This window comes from Lutra lutra, chromosome 6 (genome assembly GCF_902655055.1).
Source record: "Lutra lutra chromosome 6, mLutLut1.2, whole genome shotgun sequence".
NCBI lineage: Eukaryota > Metazoa > Chordata > Mammalia > Carnivora > Mustelidae > Lutra > Lutra lutra.
The window spans coordinates 110,308,549-110,331,159 of record NC_062283.1 but is presented as its reverse complement, the minus strand read 5'-3'; the positions used below and the strand labels follow the sequence as shown (position 1 = coordinate 110,331,159).

At 39.4% G+C, this 22,611-nt stretch overlaps 1 long non-coding RNA gene across 1 annotated transcript in view; it reads left to right on the top strand.

The window, feature by feature from the left end:
• LOC125103298 (uncharacterized) overlaps positions 1-21,200 on the top strand; it is a 32,282-nt gene extending 11,082 nt beyond the window's left edge. Inside the window, exons 2-3 of the long non-coding RNA XR_007128345.1 lie at positions 19,839-19,975; positions 20,879-21,200. This is a non-coding gene — a long non-coding RNA (uncharacterized LOC125103298). The remainder of the gene's footprint in view (positions 1-19,838; positions 19,976-20,878) is intronic.
• Positions 21,201-22,611: the final 1,411 nt, after the last annotated feature.

The following is a 22,611-nucleotide window of genomic DNA, read 5'->3' as shown; positions in this document are numbered from 1 at the left end:
AAACTCATCTTCAACCCGAAGACACCTCCAGGTTTAAAGTGAGGGGGTGGAAAAGAATTTACCATGCTAATGGACATCAGAAGAAAGCAGGAGTGGCAATCCTTATATCAGATCAATTAGATTTTAAGCCAAAGACTACAATAAGAGATGAGGAAGGACACTATATCATACTCAAAGGAACTATCCAACAAGAAGATCTAACAATTTTAAATATCTATGCCCCTAACGTGGGAGCAGCCAATTATATAAACCAATTAATAACAAAATCAAAGAAACACATCGACAATAATACAATAATAGTAGGGGATTTTAACACTCCCCTCACTGAAATGGACAGATCATCCAAGCAAAAGATCAACAAGGAAATCAAGGCCTTAAATACACACTGGACCAGATGGACATCACAGATATATTCAGAACATTTCATCCCAAAGCAACAGAATACACATTCTTCTCTAGTACACATGGAACATTCTCCAGAATAGATCACATTCTTGGTCCTAAATCAAGTCTCAACCGGTATCAAAAGATTGGGATCATTCCCTGCATATTTTCAGACCACAATGCTCTGAAGCTAGAACTCAATAACAAGAGGAAATTTGGAAAGAACCCAAATACATGGAGACTAAACAGCATCCTTCTAAAGAATGAATGGGTCAACCAGGAAATTAAAGAAGAATTGAAAAAATTCATGGAAACAAATGATAATGAAAACACAACAGTTCAGAATCTGTGGTACACAACAAAGGCAGTCCTGAGAGGAAAATATGTAGCGGTACAAGCCTTTCTCAAGAAACAAGAAAGGTCTCAGGTACACAACCTAACCCTACACCTAAAGGAGCTGGAGAAAGAACAAGAAAGAAACCCTAAACCCAGCAGGAGAAGAGAAATCATAAAGATCAGAGCAGAAATCAATGAAATAGAAACCAAAAAAAAAACAATAGAACAAAGCAACGAAACTAGGAGCTGGTTCTTTGAAAGAATTAATAAGATTGATAAACCCCTGGCCAGACTTATCAAAAAGAAAAGAGAAAGGACCCAAATCAATAAAATCATGAATGAAAGAGGAGAGATCACAACGAACACCAAAGAAATACAGACAATTATAAGAACATACTATGAGCAACTCTACGCCAACAAATTTGACAATCTGGAAGAAATGGATGCATTCCTAGAGACATATAAACTACCACAACTGAACCAGGAAGAAAGAGAAAGCCTCAACAGACCCATAACCAGTAAGGAGATTGAAACAGTCATCAAAAATCTCCAAACAAACAAAAGCCCAGGGCCAGACGGCTTCCCGGGGGAATTCTACCAAACATTTAAAGAAGAACTAATTCCTATTCTCCTGAAACTGTTCCAAAAAATAGAAATGGAATGAAACTTCCAAACTCATTTTATGAGGCCAGCATCACCTTGATCCCCAAACCAGACAAGGATCCCATCAAAAAAGAGAACTACAGACCAATATCCTTGATGAACACAGATGCAAAAATTCTTGCCAAAATACTAGCCAATAGGATTCAACAGTACATTAAAAGGATTATTCACCATGACCAAGTGGGATTTATTCCAGGGCTGCAAGGCTGGTTCAACATCCACAAATCAATCAATGTGATACAACACATTAATAAAAGAAAGAACAAGAACCATATGATACTCTCCATAGATGCTGAAAAAGCATTTGACAAAGTACAGCATCCCTTCCTGATCAAAACTCTTCAAAGTGTAGGGATAGTGGGCACATACCTCAATATTATCAAAGCCATCTATGAAAAACCCACTGCAAATATCATTCTCAATGGAGAAAAACTGAAAGCTTTTCCGCTAAGGTCAGGAACACGACAGGGATGTCCGTTATCACCACTGCTATTCAACATAGTACTAGAAGTCCTAGCCTCAGCAATCAGACAACAATAGGAAATTAAAGGCATCCAAATCGGCAAAGAAGAAGTCAAACTATCACTCTTCACAGATGATATGATACTATATGTTGAAAACCCAAAAGACTCCACTCCAAAACTGCTTGAACTTGTACAAGAATTCAGTAAAGTGTCAGGATATAAAATCAATGCACAGAAATCAGTTGCATTTCTCTACACCAACAACAAGACAGAAGAAAGAGAAATTAAGGAGTCCATCCCATTTACAATTGCACCCAAAACTATAAGATACCTAGGAATAAACCTAACCAAAGAGACTAAGAATCTATACACAGAAAACTATAAAGTACTCATGAAAGAAATTGAGGAAGACACAAAGAAATGGAAAAATGTTCCATGCTCCTGGATTGGAAGAATAAATATTGTGAAAATGTCTATGCTACCTAAAGCAATCTACACATTTAATGCAATTCCTATCAAAGTACCATCCATTTTTTTCAAAGAAATGGAACAAATAATCCTAAAATTTATATGGAACCAGAAAAGACCTCGAATAGCCAAAGGAATATTGAAAAAGAAAGCCAAAGTTGGTGGCATCACAATTCCGGACTTCAAGCTCTATTACAAAGCTGTCATCATCAAGACAGCATGGTACTGGCACAAAAACAGACACATAGATCAATGGAACAGAATAGAGAGCCCAGAAATAGACCCTCAACTCTATGGTCAACTCATCTTCGACAAAGCAGGAAAGAATGTCCAATGGAAAAAAGACAGCCTCTCCAATAAATGGTGTTGGGAAAATTGGACAGCCACATGCAGAAAAATTAAATTGGATCATTTCCTCACACCACACACGAAAATAGACTCAAAATGGATGAAGGATCTCAATGTGAGAAAGGAATCCATCAAAATCCTTGAGGAGAACACAGGCAGCAACCTCTTCGACCTCTGCCGCAGCAACATCTTCCTAGGAACATCGCCAAAGGCAAGGGAAGCAAGGGCAAAAATGAACTATTGGGATTTTATCAAGATCAAAAGCTTTTGCACAGCAAAGGAAACAGTTAACAAAACCAAAAGACAACTGACAGAATGGGAGAAGATATTTGCAAATGACATATCAGATAAAGGGCTAGTGTCCAAAATCTATAAAGAACTTAGCAAACTCAACACCCAAAGAACAAATAATCCAATCAAGAAATGGGCAGAGGACATGAACAGACATTTCTGCCAAGAAGACATCCAGATGGCCAACAGACACATGAAAAAGTGCTCCATATCACTCGGCATCAGGGAAATACAAATCAAAACCACAATGAGATATCACCTCACACCAGTCAGAATGGCTATAATTAACAAGTCAGGAAATGACAGATGCTGGCGAGGATGCGGAGAAAGGGGAACCCTCCTCCACTGTTGGTGGGAATGCAAGCTGGTGCAACCACTCTGGAAAACAGCATGGAGGTTCCTCAAAATGTTGAAAATAGAACTACCCTATGACCCAGCAATTGCACTGCTGGGTATTTACCCTAAAGATACAAACGTGGTGATCTGAAGGGGCACGTGCACCCGAATGTTTATAGCAGCAATGTCTACAATAGCCAAACTATGGAAAGAACCTAGATGTTCATCAACAGACGAATGGATAAAGAAGATGTGGTATATATACACAATGGAATACTATGCAGCCATCAAAAGAAATGAAATCTTGCCATTTGCGACGACGTGGATGGAACTAGAGGGTATCATGGTTAGCGAAATAAGTCATTCGGAGAAAGACAACTATCATATGATCTCCCTGATATGAGGGAGAGGATATGCAACATGGGGAGTTGAGGGGGTAGGAGAAGAGTAAATGAAACAAGATGGGATTGGGAGGGAGAGAAACCATAAGTGACTCTTAATCTCACAAAACAAACTGAGGGTTGATGGGGGGAGGGGGGTGGGGTTATGGATATTGGGGAGGGTATGTGCTATGGTGAGTGCTGTGAAGTGTGTAAACCTGGCGATTCGCAGACCTGTACCCCTGCGGATAAAAATATATGTTTATAAAATTAAAAAAAAAAAAAGTTAAAGTTGGTGTTAAGGAGGTTGATGGAACAATGAGCAGGTGTTATACAGTAAGTGGAAAATCAAAGACAGAGCTCCAGGGCAGTGGTCTTCATAATATTTTCATTATATATGTGCCCAGTCAATACATTTTTTAGGTTCTAAAAAATTTTCATTGTAAATTTAAGTAGTTGCAAAGTGTATAATTTCCTGCTTATTCTAAGCTTGACATTTTAAATCGAAATGGTTATATCACTCTTTTGAATGTATCACATATAATGCAAATGCTGTTCTAATTTGATATCTTTCATAAGCCATTTAAAAAAAAATATATGAACTCTTCTTTAATAAAGGAGTTTTACATTGTTGCCTTTTTTCCCAAGCTCATTTCTATTGCATTTCCCTACATAATTTTATCCCAACATGATATATTTCAATATTTGAAAATCCTAATTAGATAATCCTAAAACCCTTCTTTGCCACAAAAAATTTTTAGTGCCAATTCAGCAAAACAACATACATATATTATGATTTGATAATTATTAACACAAAACATTTGGGCAATGTACGTGGAGATATCTGTGATTCACAATTGTCCACTCTATGATGATGATAATGACAAGGATGGTAATAGTCACAGGTCATGTATATTGCCATTCATTTTGTGCCACACATTGTCTAAGTCCTTTTCATGTTAGTTTATTTTTATTTTTTTTTAAGATTTTATTTATTTATTTGACAGAGAGAAATCACAAGTAAGCAGAGAGGCAGGCAGAGAGAGAGGAGGAAACAGGCTCTCTGCTGAGCAGAAAGCCCGATGGTGGGGCTCGAACCCAGGACCTGGGATCATGACCTGAGCCGAAGGCAGCGGCTTAACCCACTGAGCCACCCATGCGCCCCTTCATGTTAGTTTATTTACTTTTTACACTGAGCCTATGGTGTGGTGATGCTTGCCGCTCACATTTTAGGTACATCTATGGATAACTGTTATCATTATAAGAGGGGATTTTCAGCCTCAGTTCTATTCTATTTTTGTTTATTTTAATAAAGTAAGCTCTGAGAAATCTTTATTCCTATAACTAATGGAATAGAAGAAGTTTTATTGTGGCAATTTACTCAATTTAAAAAAATTATTTCAAGATATATGGTAAAAATATTGCAACTGACATCTTGATTAGTGGCTCCTCCAATTTTGTTGAAAGCACAGAATTAGAAACCACCTAACTTACTCATTCATTGGAGTCCTTTGATTTCTGGGAAGTCTCCCAAAGAGGCTTCACTAAGAGTTATCAAATGAGTATTAGTTACTCTTACTCGTTCCCTTAGAGGCATCCCAATATATTCAGAAAGGACTGGGGAAGTTGAGAAAACATTGACGTCAGTTCACCTTTGCAAATATATTCTATCTTTTGATTTACTTTTTTTTTTTTTCCTAAGAGGGGGCAAAATCCTTAGAGCTTTTTTCAATCCATGAAAATGTCCAAAGTGTAAAATGGCTACACCAGCCCTTTTGTTCAACCAGTGAGTCAAATAACATTTGCTTTCTGTCAGAAGAAATCTGATTTCTTTTTTGAATCAAATGTATGCGTTAGTATGCATCCCATCAATTACCACTGTCCTTCCTAGTTCTAGTGCTAGGGTAAGTGTGTAGATTTAGTCGCGGAGCTTTGCTGGGAGGTGGTTACTGAAAGAAAGAAAAGACTATTACTTTGCTTTGCTAAGATTCTTTTGTTTTGCTCTCAAGGAGCCTATCCTCAGGGGCAATGAACATTGTAACACTGTGTAGATGATCCAGGTAATGAGGTCTTTGAGCAACAATTGCCATGACCACTGTTGCTCGTCTTTACTATCCATCTGTAATGGAAACATCTCAGGGTGTCTGAGATTACTTTAAAAATTTTAAATTGAAACATCTCAACAAAGATTTCTAACACCTACCTTCACTCTTAATGGAAATAAAGATTTAAGACAAAGAAAGGTGCTAAGGTCTACTGTGGGCTTATGGCATCTCAAAGATGGCTTCAGGGGCACTGGGTATCTCAGTCAGTTGGGCATCTGCCTTTGGCCAGAGTCATGATCCCAGAGTGCTGGGATCGAGCCCAGTATTGGCGCCCCTGATCAGTGGAGAGCCTGTTCTCCCCCTTCTCCTCACCCCACTTGTGTGCTCTCTCTCTCTCCCCTTCTCACTCTCTCTCTTAAATAAATAAATAAATAAATAAATAAATAAATAAATATGATCTTTTAAACAATAAAGATGGCTTCATTGATACAGATATTTCGGATTATTTTGGATCTTCCTCCGTTTTCAGTCTGTGGATTTTTACTCTCAGGGCAATACAATGTAGCAAGCTCTGGGCTGCATGAGAGACATGTCTTTATTCTGTAATGTGGGAAATGCAATTATGAAAAAAAAGGGAAGGTGGGAAAGGAGAACAGGCATGTCTTGACTGTGTGAGGTGTTCTCAAGCAGATCAAGTTTAGAAAAGAATGCCTATGGAATTTGAGGATTTGGAAATTGATGGTCTCAAAACTATTCATGTCCTTTTTTTTTTGAAAAGTCTTAGAATACTCCCAGGATCATGTGGACCCCACTTAACGACTGTGCTTTACTCATAGGAAGTTTGGGGAAGAGGAATCTTCTGAATTAAATATCAAGGAAACCCCTGCAGAGAATGGGTTCTAAACCTGGGACTTGTGGATGGGCTTTAGTGTAGTACATAAGCCTCCTAAAATTCTGCTAAATGTCTTTTGTGTTTGTGCATTTTGGAGAGAGGGAGAATTTCCATAGCTTTCATCAGTAAGTAACTACTACTAAAAATGTTTAAATTTCATATTATGGAGAGAATGTACTAAGTAAAAGTTCCTATAACTCATGTATTCTTTCTTATTAGTGAAATTTGAAAGATTATTTTCTATCTTGCATGGTTCAAAAAGTTTTCAAAAACTAAATATAATGAAACAAGATAAAATATTACTTTAGATATGTGAGGGGACCAGAGTAGATAGGACATAGTGTAGGAAAGTAATGCAAAGTTAAGAGCAAGAGTAGAGCACAAAATGCTTGTTGAGAGGGTCTTTGCTCCCTTGTTAGGTCAGGCCATGTTTGTGGTTATATACTTTCTACCAGTCAACACAAGAAGGACACAATCATCTAACTAACAATGTCTAGGAGATGGATCCCCTATTCATTTCACTGAGACCAAATAGAAATCCTTGCATAATACTTTGTGAAGAGATTTCTGAGGAGCATAGTGGACAATGTTCTTAGAAATATCTTTATGTTTCTGTAACAGTGATCTTTATAGGATTGGTCCTTATAGTAGCCTTCAGTGAAATGATTACACTTCCTGAGGAACTTACCATGTGAGAAACACTTGGCTAAGGTATTTATTTACACACATATGTCAACTAATCCTCACAAAAACATTGTGATACAAAATAGAATCAGGCCAAAGTGATGCAATGGGACTTGGAGATAGGTCACAAAAGGCAATGTGGTTTCCTGCCTCCTTCTGTCTTTCTCTTGGCTCACTTACTCTGGGGGAAATGCCCCCCCCCGCCCATGTTGAGAGGGCATTCAGGCAGGTTATGGAGAGACCCACTTAACTGAGCAACTAAGGTCTCCAGCCAATAACCAGTAAGGAACTGAGGGCTTCTGCCAACAGCTGTATGAGGGAGCTTGGAGGTAGATTTTCCAGCCACAGCTGAGCCTTCATAAGATTGCAACCCTGGTCAGTAGTTTGACTGTATCCTCATATGAGATCCTGAGGCACAGTACCCAGCCAAGCCATTTCCAGATTCCTGACCCATAAAAAATGAGATAATAAATGTTACTTTAAACCACCAAATTTGGAAATAATATGCTATGCAGTGATGAATAACTAATAGAAGTGGTAAAGGTCCAAACCTCTCTGATTCTTTAGTTAAGACCAAAGAATAATTTAGTAAATATTTTAGAAAATCTACAGATGGAGACAAATACATTTGAAGTGAAACCTTTCAAAAATTTGGTGATGATCATGTAGTCTCTCCCTAGAAAATGTACAAATGCACAACACTTAAATACAATTTCAAGGGATTTAGAGTCTTCCTGAGGCCCATCCAGGGATCCATAGGCCCCAAGGTTAATGTGGGTTAGAGTAGTGCTTCTTGAATGTTACTAGACATATAAATCTTGCTAAAAGTTCATATTCTGATTTACTGGTCTGACTTAGGGCCCTGCTTTCTGCAAATCTAACAAACTCTCTGGTGATGCAAATGTGTAGAGACACAGGCTTTAGTATTTAACAGTGTACTGGTTGCAAGCACAATTTAGAGTCTGATGAGGAAGCTACCTCACCTCTGCACAAAGATAGCTATGGCAACATCTTTAGGCAGGGCAAAAATTCTTCTCCAAAAGTGGTGTGTGGTGAGCTCTAAAACATAGACAAATGAGCTCTCAGAAAGTCAAAGTTCTTCATCCTGATTATATCCACGATTATTTCATCCTAGAAAAACTATAGAGCAGTTGTAACTAGACACTGGCCTTGGCCATAAAGCTATCTTAGTAAAGGATTCAGAAGATGTATACCTTTAAGAAATATAATTTCCTGGTGAACATATTAAGTTAAAGTGATTTTTAAATATTGATAAGTAGATTTTTAAAAATGACAACTTTATTTCTAGACTGCTTGGTCTCTAACCATTTGGTGGTGGGGGGGGAAGCAATGGTTAATTCTTTCTTAAAGCCAATCTTAGAATGTTTGAATAGAGATATATCATCTATATGAGAGAATATTTATCTTTCTTTTCTTTATAGTTGGGTCATGTAACCAGATCATGGAAAAGTGTCAAATCACAAGGGCAAAAAGATATCAAAGGGAGAGGCCACTCTTAAAAAGATTCTTCTTTTTCTCAGACTCTTATTCTCAAGCTATTTCAAATATATATGGATTTCAAATAAGCATAAAACAAAATTTCAAAAAGATTTCTATTTGACTTCATGTAACCTAACCAATAATTTGTTCTATTCTCAAGGGACAAGATGGATGAATAAAAGACAAGAAAACTATTATTTGTGGCAGAGACAGTAATGCTCACAAATGTTCCCTTTGACCTTCTGCATTTATGAGTCTCCTTGTAGTTCGTAAGCCCTTGTGACTACTTTGGCCAATGAAATAGGGAAAAAAGTGATCTTCAGACTGAGGCAGTGAAAAGCTATGTATGATTTTCCAGTCTCTCTTTTCTTCTGATCAGGGATGCTGTGTGTTCCCTACAGAGCGTCTACGTGTTGGTGGGGCTTTTGTCAGCCTGGGTCCTTGAGTGGAGAAGAAACTCCAGCTGACCTGTGATGGATGTGTAGTTTGAGCAAGAAATAAATCTGCATTATGTTAAGCCATTGAGAAATCAGGATTAATTTGTAACCACTGTGGAACCTATACATTTCAGCTAATACTTTTAAAAAAAAAAATGTAGGCGATAGAATGTATTAAAGGGTGGCTCTACACTAAATGGCTGCTTGGAGAGAAACAAAAGAGGAGAGGAGTAGGAGGTACAAGGAAATGTTATGTTAAATGTAGTGCTCAGGGAAGGCCCCACTGAGAAATCGGCACCTGAGCAGATGTGAAGTGGGGGAGAGGATGAGCTGTGTCTGAGGAAAGTGCGTTTGGGGCAGGAGGCATAGCCCTGAAGGGGAAAACTGCCTGCTATCTCTAGAATCAGCAAGGAAGACATGCCTGGAGCAGACAACAAAGGAGAGAGTAGAGGGTCAGGAAACAGAGGACAGAGATGGGCCAGTGTGAGAAGGTCAGGATGGATGGTCTCACTCCATCCCTGAAAGGGAAGGGTGGGTAATGGGGTGGACAAGCAAAAATGGAAGTGAAGGTTTAGCAGGGCAGCACATGCAAAGGGAAGAGAGACACTTGTGTGTTCCAAGAACAGGTGTACGAAGAGAAGGCTGAAGAGGTGGGCCTGAGTTGGGCAGACCCCTCAAGGCTCAAGGGACTATGGGAGGGGGCTGGGAGACTGTCCAGTTGGCAAGGGCAGCAGTCAAAGAATTGTAAGTGGGGAGTGGATGAGGCTGTGCTTTAAAAGACTGTCATTGGCACTGCTGAAGAGCAGACTGGCAGGGTTTTGTGGGGCGAGGGGGCCGGAGAGACACATAGGTGATCAGACTTACTATAACTCTGGAGGCTGAATTGACAGGAATTGCTGTGGGAAAGTGGGAGTGATGTCCTACCTATTGGCTTTCAATGAATACATTTTTCTTATCCCTTCCCTACATTTTTGTAACGGATTTCTCCACAAGATAATTGGAGAGCTTAATAATGTTAATAGGGAAATGGCTTTCTCTAAAGAATGCCTGCTCTTCACAGCTAACATTGGTTTGAGAAAGCCAGCACTTAAAATACACATTGGATGGAAGATGTGGTAAGTTACTAGGTTAAAGAATTGCCCTTAGAAAAATGGGATTAAATTACTATTGGTGTCTAAATTGACAGGTTTCTATGTGTAGGGTTAATGAAGGTAAACAAAGTAGCATGCATTCAAAAACAATGCTTCAGGCTTGACAATTTACAGCCACAAAATCTTGTGCTCCTACTCTTTTATTCATTTAGGTTGAGTTTTTAAAGTCGATACACAACAGATGAAAACAATAGTGATACTTAACCAGAGAGCATCCTGGGATGTGGGAAGTTGGAGATTGAGTTCAAATGTTGGCTCTACTGCTTTCCAGTTTCCCAAGTGACTTTTCATTCATTTGTAAAATGGGGATAATTTTCCCTATTTCTCAGGGCTGTTCCTTTCATTCAGAGTTGTAATGACCGTATTGTAGTAATATGATGTATATCAACTGCTTAGTCTGAGTTTTGACCCTCAGAAATCACTTATAACTGTGATGATAAAGATATGAGGTCCTCAGTTTAACTCACAAATTTATATCTCAAATAACTTGGCCCCAGAACTTTCCCTCAGTATACCATCTGATCTGATAGTTAAAATCTCAGATCGTGTTGTAATCCAAGATGAGTTTGAGTGTGTGTGTGTATGTGTTATTTCTTTCCTTCTTTTTTAAAAAAAGAGAACTAAGATTAATTGTTTTTAGGGAATAATAAACCAATAGCATCTTCCAATTTGTTTTAGAAGTCTTGTTACTATTCATGGCTTTTTGACTCCTACGATCTTTACCAAGAGTGTGGCATGTATGTGATCAGCAATCCATAGATAAGAGGTGAGGGGAGCAAACTTGCCCTTGAAACAGCAATGCTGAATTTTATTTTTATTTTTATTTATTTTTATTTTTTAAAGATTTTATTTATTTATTTGACAGACAGAGATCACAAGTAGGCAGAAAGGCAGGCAGAGAGAGAGGAAGGGAAGCAGGCTCCCTGCCGAGCAGAGAGCCCGATGTGGGGCTCGATCCCAGGACCCTGAGATCATGACCTGAGCCGAAGGCAGAAGCTTTAACCCACTGAGCCACCCAGGCGCCCCCAATGCTGAATTTTAGACGACACCCATAGAACCAAGAATATTCTTGATCCCTTTCATCTTTCTAGCACCTTAAATTTTACCATCCAATTCTGAGAGTAAATGGCTTCTAGGTAAACTATGTAAAGGAATGGAAAAGGGGAAAAATAATCACTTTATCCTTATCCAACTATCCAATTTGAGAGAAAGCAGGGGAAAATAAACATGATATCATCTGTAACTATATCCAAGGTGGAGATACAGTCAAAATTTTTACTATATTTATCTTACTTGCTACCTTTCAGCACACCCAGATTCTGTGCTTAAATACTTTTAGAGAGAATTTTTCCTTTCGGATAAATATGTCTGAATCTTAGGGAATGGCTTACTAGAATGCTTAAGATAGGGCTCCCCAGGAAGTCACCACCAATCCTTCATGGGCTATTTAGAAAAAGAGAGAGAGAGAGAGAAAAGAACATAAAAGAAAAGCCATGCACCCAAAACTCAGGGTGGGTCTTTATTAGGGAAGTGTGAGTGTTAAATTACCTAAGGATGAAAGAGGTAACTGTGGCTAATTCATCTTCATTTCTTTTTTTTTTTTAAATCAGAAATTTAGAGAGAAAATTTAGAGAGAAAAACTCTAAAAGTTCTCTGACCTGTTTCCTAGCTAAATTTATTTCCCTTAAGTTTTGTTTCATATTTTGTCTCCTCTTTTCCTTCAGAACATTTTTGCAACTTATAAGTACATATTTATTTGTGCTTATTTAGTATTTATTATCCCTATAAGCACTGAGAAGGCAGGGATCATACATATCTTGTTCATGTTTTGTTTGTCCATCGTCGGTGTCTGGATGAACAGTGTCTGGTATGTGGGAGACATCCAGTGAAAGCTATTGAATATGCCATTACATCTTATGTTATATTTTTATATATGTGATAAAGTTAATTCCTTTTTAGAATATACACATATATATTTTCTATCCATAGAATATATATATACCCCAGAAAGCCAACATATTAGAATCCTTGCCTTTAATTTACCAACTGGTCACATTACAATAAAGAAGTCTTAGCTGTTGAGGGTACTCAGAGGAGTTTAATCACTTAATCAAGTAAAATCAATTTCACAGCTATTCATTCCCTCATGTTGTCTGGAACATAGGCATGCTATATGGGTGGCATGCTTCCGTCTGCTCCAGTCACTGTGTTACATGAAGGATATGTGATAGAAGATAGTCTTTACCCCAAAGGAGCCAGCAGTTCCATGGGAGGCAGAGAAGTAAATCCTCACGATGCATGATGAGGACTATGGCAGGGGTTGGACAACATGGTAGGAGCACTCTTGGGGATACTTCATTTAGGAGAGGGTAGGCCAGGGATAATTACCCAAAAGGTGATGCTAGGGCTGAATCTTAGAGGATAATAGGAGCTTTTGGACAGTCAAGGAAAGGACATTGCAGCCAAAGTCATGAGACATTGAAGAAAATGTTCAGTGCACCATGATCACTGTGGTATTAAAAGGACAAAAGAGTTGAGGGACCTGGGTGTCTCAATCAGTTGAGCATGGGACTCTTGGTTTTGGCTCAGGTCATGATTTTAGGGTTGTGAGATCAAGCACCGCATGGGCTCCACTCTGCCCCTCCTCCTGCTTGTGTACTTGCTCGTTGTCTTCCTCTCTCTTGTTCTCAAATGACTAAATAAATATTTTTAAAAGATTATTTATTTATTTATTTAATATATAGAGAGAGAGCACAAGCAGGAGGGAGAGGGAGAAGCAGACTCCCCACTGAACAGGGAGCCCCATGTGGGGCTTTATCACAGGACCCTGGGATCCTGATCTTAGCTGAAAGCAGATGCTTAACTGACTGAGCCACCCAGGCACCCATAAATTTTTTTTTTCGAGATTTAATTAATTATTTATTCATCTGATAGAAAGTGAGAGAGCACAAGTAGGCAGAGCAGCAGGCAGAGGGAGAGGGAGAAGCAAGCTCTCTGCTGAGCAGGGACCCTGATGTGGGACTCGATCCCAGAACCCTGGGATCATGACCTGAGCCGAATGCAGATGTTTAACCAACTAAGCCACCCAGGCACCCCATAAATATTTAAAAATAAATAAATAAATTAATTAAAAGAACAAATAGTTGATGTAGGGATGATGACAATGAAGTTAGGGAGCCTGACAAAGCAAAACTGAAAACATTTCAAGGGTCATGCTAGGTAGTTAAAATTCTGTTTCCAAAAGCAATTGCCCCATACCAGGCATAAAATATAGATAATCACAGAACCATTGCTGGTGGTTCGAATGTACAGGCTGCTCACAATCGATCCAGAAATCAAAAGGCATGGTCACAGAATTGATGTTTGGCTTTGGGACTGTTACACTGACATTTTTGCTTTGGGAGAGAAATATCAATTTTGAAACATTTAATTTTCTGCATTTTTAAAATCCAAAGATCAAAGGCATGAATATGACAGGGCAGCTGTATATGAAAGGAATGATGAAGACAACTAGAAAGCTTGGAATACACATACTACTTGTTCAGAGCCCCCTCTACATTTCTAATACACTAATTACTGGTAGCAGGGGGTCTAAACTGGGAATTTATTGATGAGCTTCTTGTGGTTCTCAAGACACCTTGAAATTTTAGGCAAAATTTTGAGTACATATGCATTTATTTTCCAAAGGAGAGAGTTTTGAATTTTTTTCAGGTTCAAAAAAGTCCTTGTCTCCAAAAAGGTTAGGATCCACAGGGCCCTATTATAGGCAACTAATACAAAAGGACATGAAGCAACATTGTTTGGACATTGCATTGTGAATTATAGTGATAGTGGGAATTTCTTTCCAAGGCAATGTAGAGTTTGCAGGTGGGCCAACACCCAGTGGTCTAATAAACAATCTCCCAAAACCCAGAGACTTATCATAATTGCAATTGAATTCTGGCTCACCTCACAAATCAATGCAATCAGTGGTGGGAGGTGGGGAGGTATGGAGTTGTGCATGACAATGTAGTGGGGAGGTTTCCTGTATACAGACTTTTAAAGATAGGCTCTTTTCATGCTGTGGTTCTGCCAGCTTCAATGTATCACCTCAAAGGCCCTGGCATCATCCAGGTGGCACAAAGGGGAAGGCATGCCCCTTTTAACTGCCATGATGAGGCAGTTACACATCCTTTTTCACATTTCCTTCCAAAGATCCCACTTCTAGGTGCAAGGAAGTCAATAAAATGTAGTTTATCTGGGTGCCCAGGGAGACGAAAAACATTTGGTGAATATCTAGCTAGTCTCTGCCATGGGGAGTTTTAAAACACCATTTGGGGGTGGCTGGCTGGCTCGGTGGTTAGAGTGCGTGACTTTTGATCTTGGGGATTGTAAATTCAAGCCCCACCTTGGGCTTAGAGATTACTTAAAAATAAAATTTAAAAAAGTAAATAAAAAAATAAAAAAACTATCTGGATTTTTATTTACTCGTTACAGTTTTGGTCTAGTTCTAAGTGAAAAACTACATATCCTTTCTCAAAGACTTTCTTATGGTTGTGTATAAGGGTTTTTAAAAGTGTGTGCTTTAAAACCCATTTTATTTATTTATTTTTTAAAGATTTTATTTATTTATTTGACAGAGAGAGATCACAAGCAGACAGAGAGGCAGGCAGAGAGAGAGAGAGAGAGAGGGAAGCAGGCTCCCTGCTGAGCAGAGAGCCCGATGCGGGACTCAATCCCAGGACCCTGAGATCATGACCTGAGCCGAAGGCAGCGGCTTAACCCACTGAGCCACCCAGGTGCCCTAAAACCCATTTTAGATCAGGGTCACAACATGAAGAACTCTGTGATTCATTAATGCACTCACAGGTAATCACCCTCTCAGTGTCTCAGATGAAATGTAGGCTAGGAGTCTAAGACTTCAACATGGAAAAAGTTTTCTCCCTATTAATCCTCCATTTACTAGAGATAGCTAACAGTTTTTGAAGGTCTTGGGTATTTCATTGTCAAATAAGATTCACTTTCTGCTCTCGTTCTGATAAGCTCCCTTTTAAATCTTTAGTCCAGGAGCACCTTAACTCAGACTGCAGAGCAAGTCAATTCCAGAGGGGGAACGAAGGTCCAGTGATTCAGATCATCTAAGAACTGAGGCATATTAAAATGCTTTGCTTTGAAAGACATTTTCAAGTGACTACTTTAATCATATAGAATTTTGCTAATTAAACAGCCAATTTAAGTGCCAACTCAACTAACTGTATTTTGAGCTATATTTAATCTTGATTGTTTCTGTTCTCTAAAAATATACATAAGAACTTTTAAATTTTAATTTCACTTTTTACACAGCAGTTGACTCTCCCACACAGTTAGTGCCAGCAGTCACAAAAGCAGAAATAAGTGCTTGCTGAGGGCATATTTTTCCAGTTTTAAGCTTTTAAAAAATTCGCCTGTTGAAGTGTTTACTTATTGATTTATTTTTGAAAGATTTTATTTTTAAGTAATCTCTACACCCAACATGGGGCTCAAACTCCCAACACTGAAATCAAGAGTCATGTGCTCCACTGACTGAGACAGCCAGGCTCCCGGTGTTGAACAGTTTAGATTAAATTCTGCTCTTTATCTTACCAGTCTCACAAAAGCCGAGCAGACAGTGTGGTCAGATTGAATGTAGTTGTGGTCAAATTTTGATTTTACATAGTCTTTTTTAGACTTTAAATAGTTTCTTCTCCATTAAAAACAGCTCTGCCTCTTTGGATACATTGGGTTAAATAGGATATATTATTAAGATTTTAAAAAACCAAACAAAGAAGCCTCTTCTTCTTGATTGTCAAGTCAACATTCTGGTTCTGTCTTCATTTAAAAAATATATTAAAAATTTGGGGGGGCACCTGGGTGGCTCAATCGGTTAAGCATCTGACTCTTGGTTTTGCCTTAGGTTGTGATCTTACGTTGGTGGGATTGAGCCTGGAGTCCAGCTCTGAGCTCAGCGTGGAGTCTGCTTCAGATTCTCTCCCTTTCCCTCCCTCTCTCTCTCTCTCTCTCTCTCTCAAATAAACAAAATCTTAAAACATATGTATATATGTATTAAAAATTTTCTTCATAGCCATGTGACTGTGCACAATTCACTGTGCATTATGGAACCATAGCTTCTTTATCTCTGAGACAGGAATCATCTCACACATTTGTTGAGTAGGCCTCAAAGAGGATGATGAATAGGAAAGTGCTTTGAAATCTTTCAAGGGCTGTAGAAATACATGCTACCATTATCAATTTAATCCAAAACCCCCAAATGGGTGGACCAAGAGGAACTGCAGTTCAGAGAAGGAAAACTGTGTCACTCGCAGAATCTCTTTGAGAGGGAGCAGTGATTTGTGCTGGATCATAGTGGACAGGGAGGAGCTAAATTCATGGAGACAAAAGGAGTGGGCATCTGGGCAGAACTGTAAAATCTGATGATGCGCACAGGTGGGCATGAACACTCAAGATGGCTGGCTTTGAAGCAGGTTGTTGACTTACATGTATTGAGGAATAAACTTAAAAAGTAGGTTGGGATCAAGGGAAGAGGGTATTTTCATTGAAAAGGACCTTGAATTTTTTATTAGGACATAGTGGGATGAGGTTGATATCTTCAGAAGCCGCATCTGGAAAGAAGGGACAGTGGCCAGATGTACCAAGACCAGGCAGAGGGCTGCCTGGTGAGAAGAAATAAAAGCCTGAACTGTATGACCACAGTGGGGTAAGAAAGAATGGTATATGAGGGAAATGGAAAATCACTACTGAAGGGCTGGTGGGTGGGGGTATCTGGGTGATGGGCATGAAGGCAGGTACGTGATGTGATGAGCATTGGGTGTTACATGCAACTAATGAATCACTGATCATTCCATCAAAAAGAATGATGTGCTACATGTTGGCTAATTGAATTTACATAAAAAAAAAAGAAAGAAAATCACTACTGTCATCATTGCATGATGGCTGCCCCCATAAATACCACAAAAAACATGACATTGCAAGGGAGTAGCATAGATTTGGTAGGACGGGGAAGGGAAGTAGTGAAGAAAGATTCTGAGCTTTCGAGATTCAGTGACTGGGAAAATGACATCAACAGCAGGTGAGATGGTGCTCTTGTGGGGAGAGAGGGAAGCAGGCTGCAATGTTGGATACGTTGAGTTTGATGTCAAAGCTGGAGATGCATGTGAGAAGGTTTGGATTTCACTGCCTGCAACCCTTTGCTTTGACTGTTAGGTCCTTGTAATATTGAGAGTTGTAATATTGTTGTCTCTCTCTTGCATGCACCATACTGTCATACTTCCATGCCTTTTCTCTTGTGTTACCTCTGACAAAATGTCTTCCCACCTTTATTTTTATTATTTTTAAAGTCAGGTTTAGTGATGTATGATCTACATAAAATAAAATTCATCCTTTCTAAGATGTATGGTTTGAGTATCTACAAAAATATACAGTCACGTAATCATCACTACATTCATGGTAAAGAAATTTTTGTGTGTGTCTTGGAGCCAATCCCCTCACTCCATCCCCCAAACGCTAATCTGATGTCTGTGGCTATAGTGTTGCCTTTTCCAGAATGTTGTGTAAATGGAATCATACATGCTTTGTATAGCCTTTCGTGTCTGGCTTCTTTCCTTAGCATGATTTTGAGTTTCATTCACGTGTTGCATGTTATCAGTTGTTCATGTCTTCTTATTGCTTAATAACATTTCTATGTATGGGTGTGCCATACTTTATACATTTATTACTTGAAGAACAATTGAATTATTATTATTATTATTTTTAAAGATTTTATTTATTTATTTGACAGAGAGAGATCACAAGTAGACAGAGAGGCAAGCAGAGAGAGAGAGGGAAGCAGGCCTCTTGCCGAGCAGAGAGCCCGATGCGGGACTCGATCCCAGGACCCTGAGATCATGACCTGAGCCGAAGGCAGCGGCTTAACCCACTGAGCCTCCCAGGCACCCCAGAACAATTGAATTATTTTCATTTTCTGGCTATTACACTTAAAGCTACTATAAATTTTCATATACAGTTCTTTGTATGCACATATGTTTTAATTTCTGTTAAATAAATACCTAGGAGAGAAATTGCTGGATCATAATATAAATATATATCATATATTTAACTTCATAAGAAACTGCTAAACTGGGGTGCCTGGGTGGCTTAGTTGTTAAGCGTCTGTCTTGGGCTCAGGTCATGATCCCAGGGTCCTGGGATCAAGCCCCACATTGGGCTCCCTGCTCAGCAGGAAGCCCGTTTCTCCCTCTCCCACTCCCCCTGCTTGTGTTCCCTCCCCACTGTGTCTCTCTCTATCAAATAAATATATAAAATATTAAAAAAACAAAAAGAGAAACTGCTAAACTCTTTACTAAGGTAATGGTACCATTTGCGTTCCCACTAACAATGTATGAGAGTTCCAATCACTCTGTATCCTCACGGGCAGTGACTGTTTTAGGTGTCTTCTCTTTCTCTCTCTCTTTTTCCATCTCTCTCAGGAAATCTCACTACAATTTGTCAGCAGCCCCAAAGAGACCTCTACGTGGTAACCTCCCTGTCCCTGCCCATCAGCCATTGAGGATTGCAGCAATCATGTAAGGAGTTTATGAGTGGATTCTTCACCCTGACTGAGCCTTGAGATGACAGCAGCCCCACCTGATAGCTTGGCTGCAACCTCAAGAAAGACCCTGATTCAAAACCAGCCACTTAAGAGGATCCCAGAATTCTGACCCTGAGAAGCTACATGAGATAATATATGTTTTAAGCTGCCAATTTGGGGTAATTGATTACACAGCAATAGATAGTTAGTACACTGAACTAAGACACTGGCATGAAACTCAACAACGATGCCAGGTTGAATGGAATAGAGATTTCATGGGAAATGATGCGAGAAGATTAGTTTTGTGTGGATTGTGCTTAAGGTCAGAGCTTCCAACCCTAGTTCTGGGACCACATCTAGAATATCTTTATCTCAAAGGAGAAAAATAATTTTCAAAATTAAATTTATTTTATTTAAAAATTTATTTATTTGAGAGAGAGAGAAAGTGAGAGAGAGCATGAGTTGGAGGGGGGATGAGGGAGAGAGAAAGAAGCAAACTCCTTGCTGAGCAGGGAGCCCCTCACGGGGCTCAATCTCAGGACCCTGAGATTATGACCTGAACTGAATGCAGATGCTTAACAGACTGAGCCTCCCAGGTGCCCCCAAACAAATTTATTTAAAAAAAAAAGTACAGTATTTGGGGGGGTATGGAGAGGGGGCCGCATATTCAAATAAAGATTGTATTGTCTCAATTCTCTGAATTCTAGGTGTCAGTCTCCACATTGGTTTTTTCCATCTCTTTATCAACAGTTCTAATGCTGTATTTTATGGCATTCTATTCTCTTAACAATTTTCAGGTATATATAATTCTTTACATCCCATTCCTCCTCCTCCTTCTCCTTCTCTTTCTTCTTTTTTTCCTTGGAATCCTGCTTTAGTGCTTCACAGAGTGACCCAAGTTAAAACCTCTCCCATGGAATCTGCTCAGGTGCAGAGAAGGATGAAGTAGGGGATGTCTTTACCTCTATTTCCAACTGGGTCCCTGATTCCCAGAGAGTACAGTTATCCTGAAGATGTGAGTATGGGAACTGTATGGGTGTGGAGAAGGGCTGGTGGGTCTTGGCTGATTCATGGTGTTTTGAAAAGGCTGGCAAAATATGGAGGCACCTATGTGGGAGGCAGAGTCCCCCTAGTGAACGATGGGAACTCACATCAGCCAGCCCAAATGAGTGTTTGACAGCAATTAGAGGCTGAGATTAGACAGAATCCCTCCACCCTTCAATTCAGTTTGAGCTCCAGGGTGGTTGGGTATGTGGGGAGGGAGGATATCAGGGTAATGTTTGTGACAGGGTCTTTTTTTTTTTTTTTCCTTAAATGTATTTTCTTTTGGATAGCAGCCAAGATTTTAGGCCAGGACAACCAGCACTGATGACTCTTCCTTCTTATAGGAACAGTGGAATTTCTGTTACTCACACCAAAAACATTGTCCAAAGGAAACCTCCTTTCACTTAATAAAAGTGGCTCTGACTCCCTCCCACAAGGTTCTTCACTGTCTCTAAAGCAGCACAGGGCCTTTTATGCAGCCACTGAAGGAATGTAGACAGGTTTCTAAATGTAGCACCCTTACTTCTCATGGCAAAATAGCCAAGACCTTCAGGACAGAGACGCCTTTGGCAAACCCACCTGATATTGAATTTCCCAAGATTTCCCCCGCAAAAGAGGGGTAGGAAGTTCTGTTGGGCTTCATTTTTCCCTCCCATGCTGCACTATAAGTAGGACTGAACTTCTCTATCAGCCCCGTTGCTGCTTTTTTGATTCTGCACAAAACCCATTTGTCTCGTGAAGCTTCCCATTGAGAGCCAATCCTGGAAAGCTTTCTGCAGTGGAAGGGGGAGGAGAGCCGCACAAAGCAAAAGAAACGGGAAGATGTTCAACAAATTCCCTTTCACTTGTGAGATTTTCCTCCTTTTCTCCACAGCCTTATTTGCCTCGTCTATGGACGGTTCAGACTCGAGGAAGAATCTGCATAATTGTCCCCGCAGTTTCTCTATCTCTCGGAGGGTTCAAGTGACAGAGGTTGTTAGCCCGAGAAACAGGATGTTTGCATTATTGATTAGGCTACGCTGCTTTGACTGAATTAGTGGAGAATATCCTCGGCTGCTTTGCATGGGTCACGTCCGCCTGCTTCTTGTCCATCCATTCTGGGGAGATTCTGTGGCGGCCGCCTGTGTTAGACATCACGTCTCACCTTGTCCTTTCAGCCTGTCAGTCATCTTACCTGCTGTGCTGATTAAAAACCTTATCTCCACCAAGAAACTGCTGCTGTTTTTGTGGCTGTGACCATGGGGTAGTTGTTTGGTGCCTTGGGCTGTCATTCTGGTAGATTCCCACTGCTGCGTGTCTCTGCTGTTTGTACAGAGTGGAGACCCACACGGCTGAAATCAATGACTTTACCATTTTGAATTTAGTTGTGTGACGGGGGCAGCTGAAAATGAAAACAAACCGTTTTGTTCCTTAACTACGTTTCTGACTTATGGAACAAGGCTGTACACTCATGGGTTTCAAGCTTTGGTACCCAAAATACAAATTTCTCAGCTCAACTGACAGATTTGGATGTAGTAGGTCTCAGATGGGACCCGGGAATCTGGATCTTAAACAGCCTGAAAATTCTGGTTATCGATGAAAAATGGGAGCTAGTGCAAGAAATGTAGCCTCATAGCATCAAAGAGTTGAGTGGAGGTTAAGAGATCAGGATTCTGTCTTAGTAGCTTCATGACAAATCAAAGAGAATGTTGAGGGAAAAATCCCAACACTTCAGTTTATAGCAAGGAGATTGTTAGCTACTGAAGGAGATTATTTACATCTAATTTCTCTCTGGTTGTAAATGTACTCTGGTTGGTACACTTTGTGGATAATCACTAATATTACTAATCTTACTACTCAATTATCTTAACAAATTTAGGACATCTATTATCATTTATGGACCAATTTTTATTGCTATGAGTCACAATAGAGAACCCAAAACTAGACCCCAAATATTTGTAAATTTAGTGGCATTTCAAATTACTCCAGAAAAAAAAAGGATTGATTATTCCCTACATGATATTATAGCAACTGTTTTGCCATTTTTTAAAAAAGATTTTTAATTTATTTATTATACAGAGATCACAAGTAGGCAGAGAGGCAGGCAGAGAGAGAGAGAGAGAGAGGGAAGCAGGCTCTCTGCTGAGCAGAGAACCCGATGCGGGGCTCGATCCCAGGACCCTGGGATCATGACCTGAGCTGAAGGCAGAGGCTTTAACCCACTGAGCCATCCAGGCACCCCTGTTTTGCCATTTAGATTGAAAAAGAAACTGGATTTCTACTTCACTCTTTACTCCCAAAGAAGTTATAGGTGGATTAAAGATCTGAACTGAAAATAAATAAAGCAGTAAATATGCTAGAGTAAAAAATGAAGACTTCTCTAAAAAAAAAAAAAAGAAGAAGAAGACTTCTCTTTAGTATCTTGGCATTACGTAAAACCAACACGTCTAAAAGTTAAAGATAGGCATCTTTGTTTACATAAACTGTTGTGTGATAAAAATATCATAAAAGAGTCAAAACTCAAGCTTAAAATCAAAGATGAAATTAACAACTTGGGAAAGATTTTTGAACAATAAGATTTTTGAAAATAAAGATTTTTGAAAAATAACCCATAAACTATAATTTATG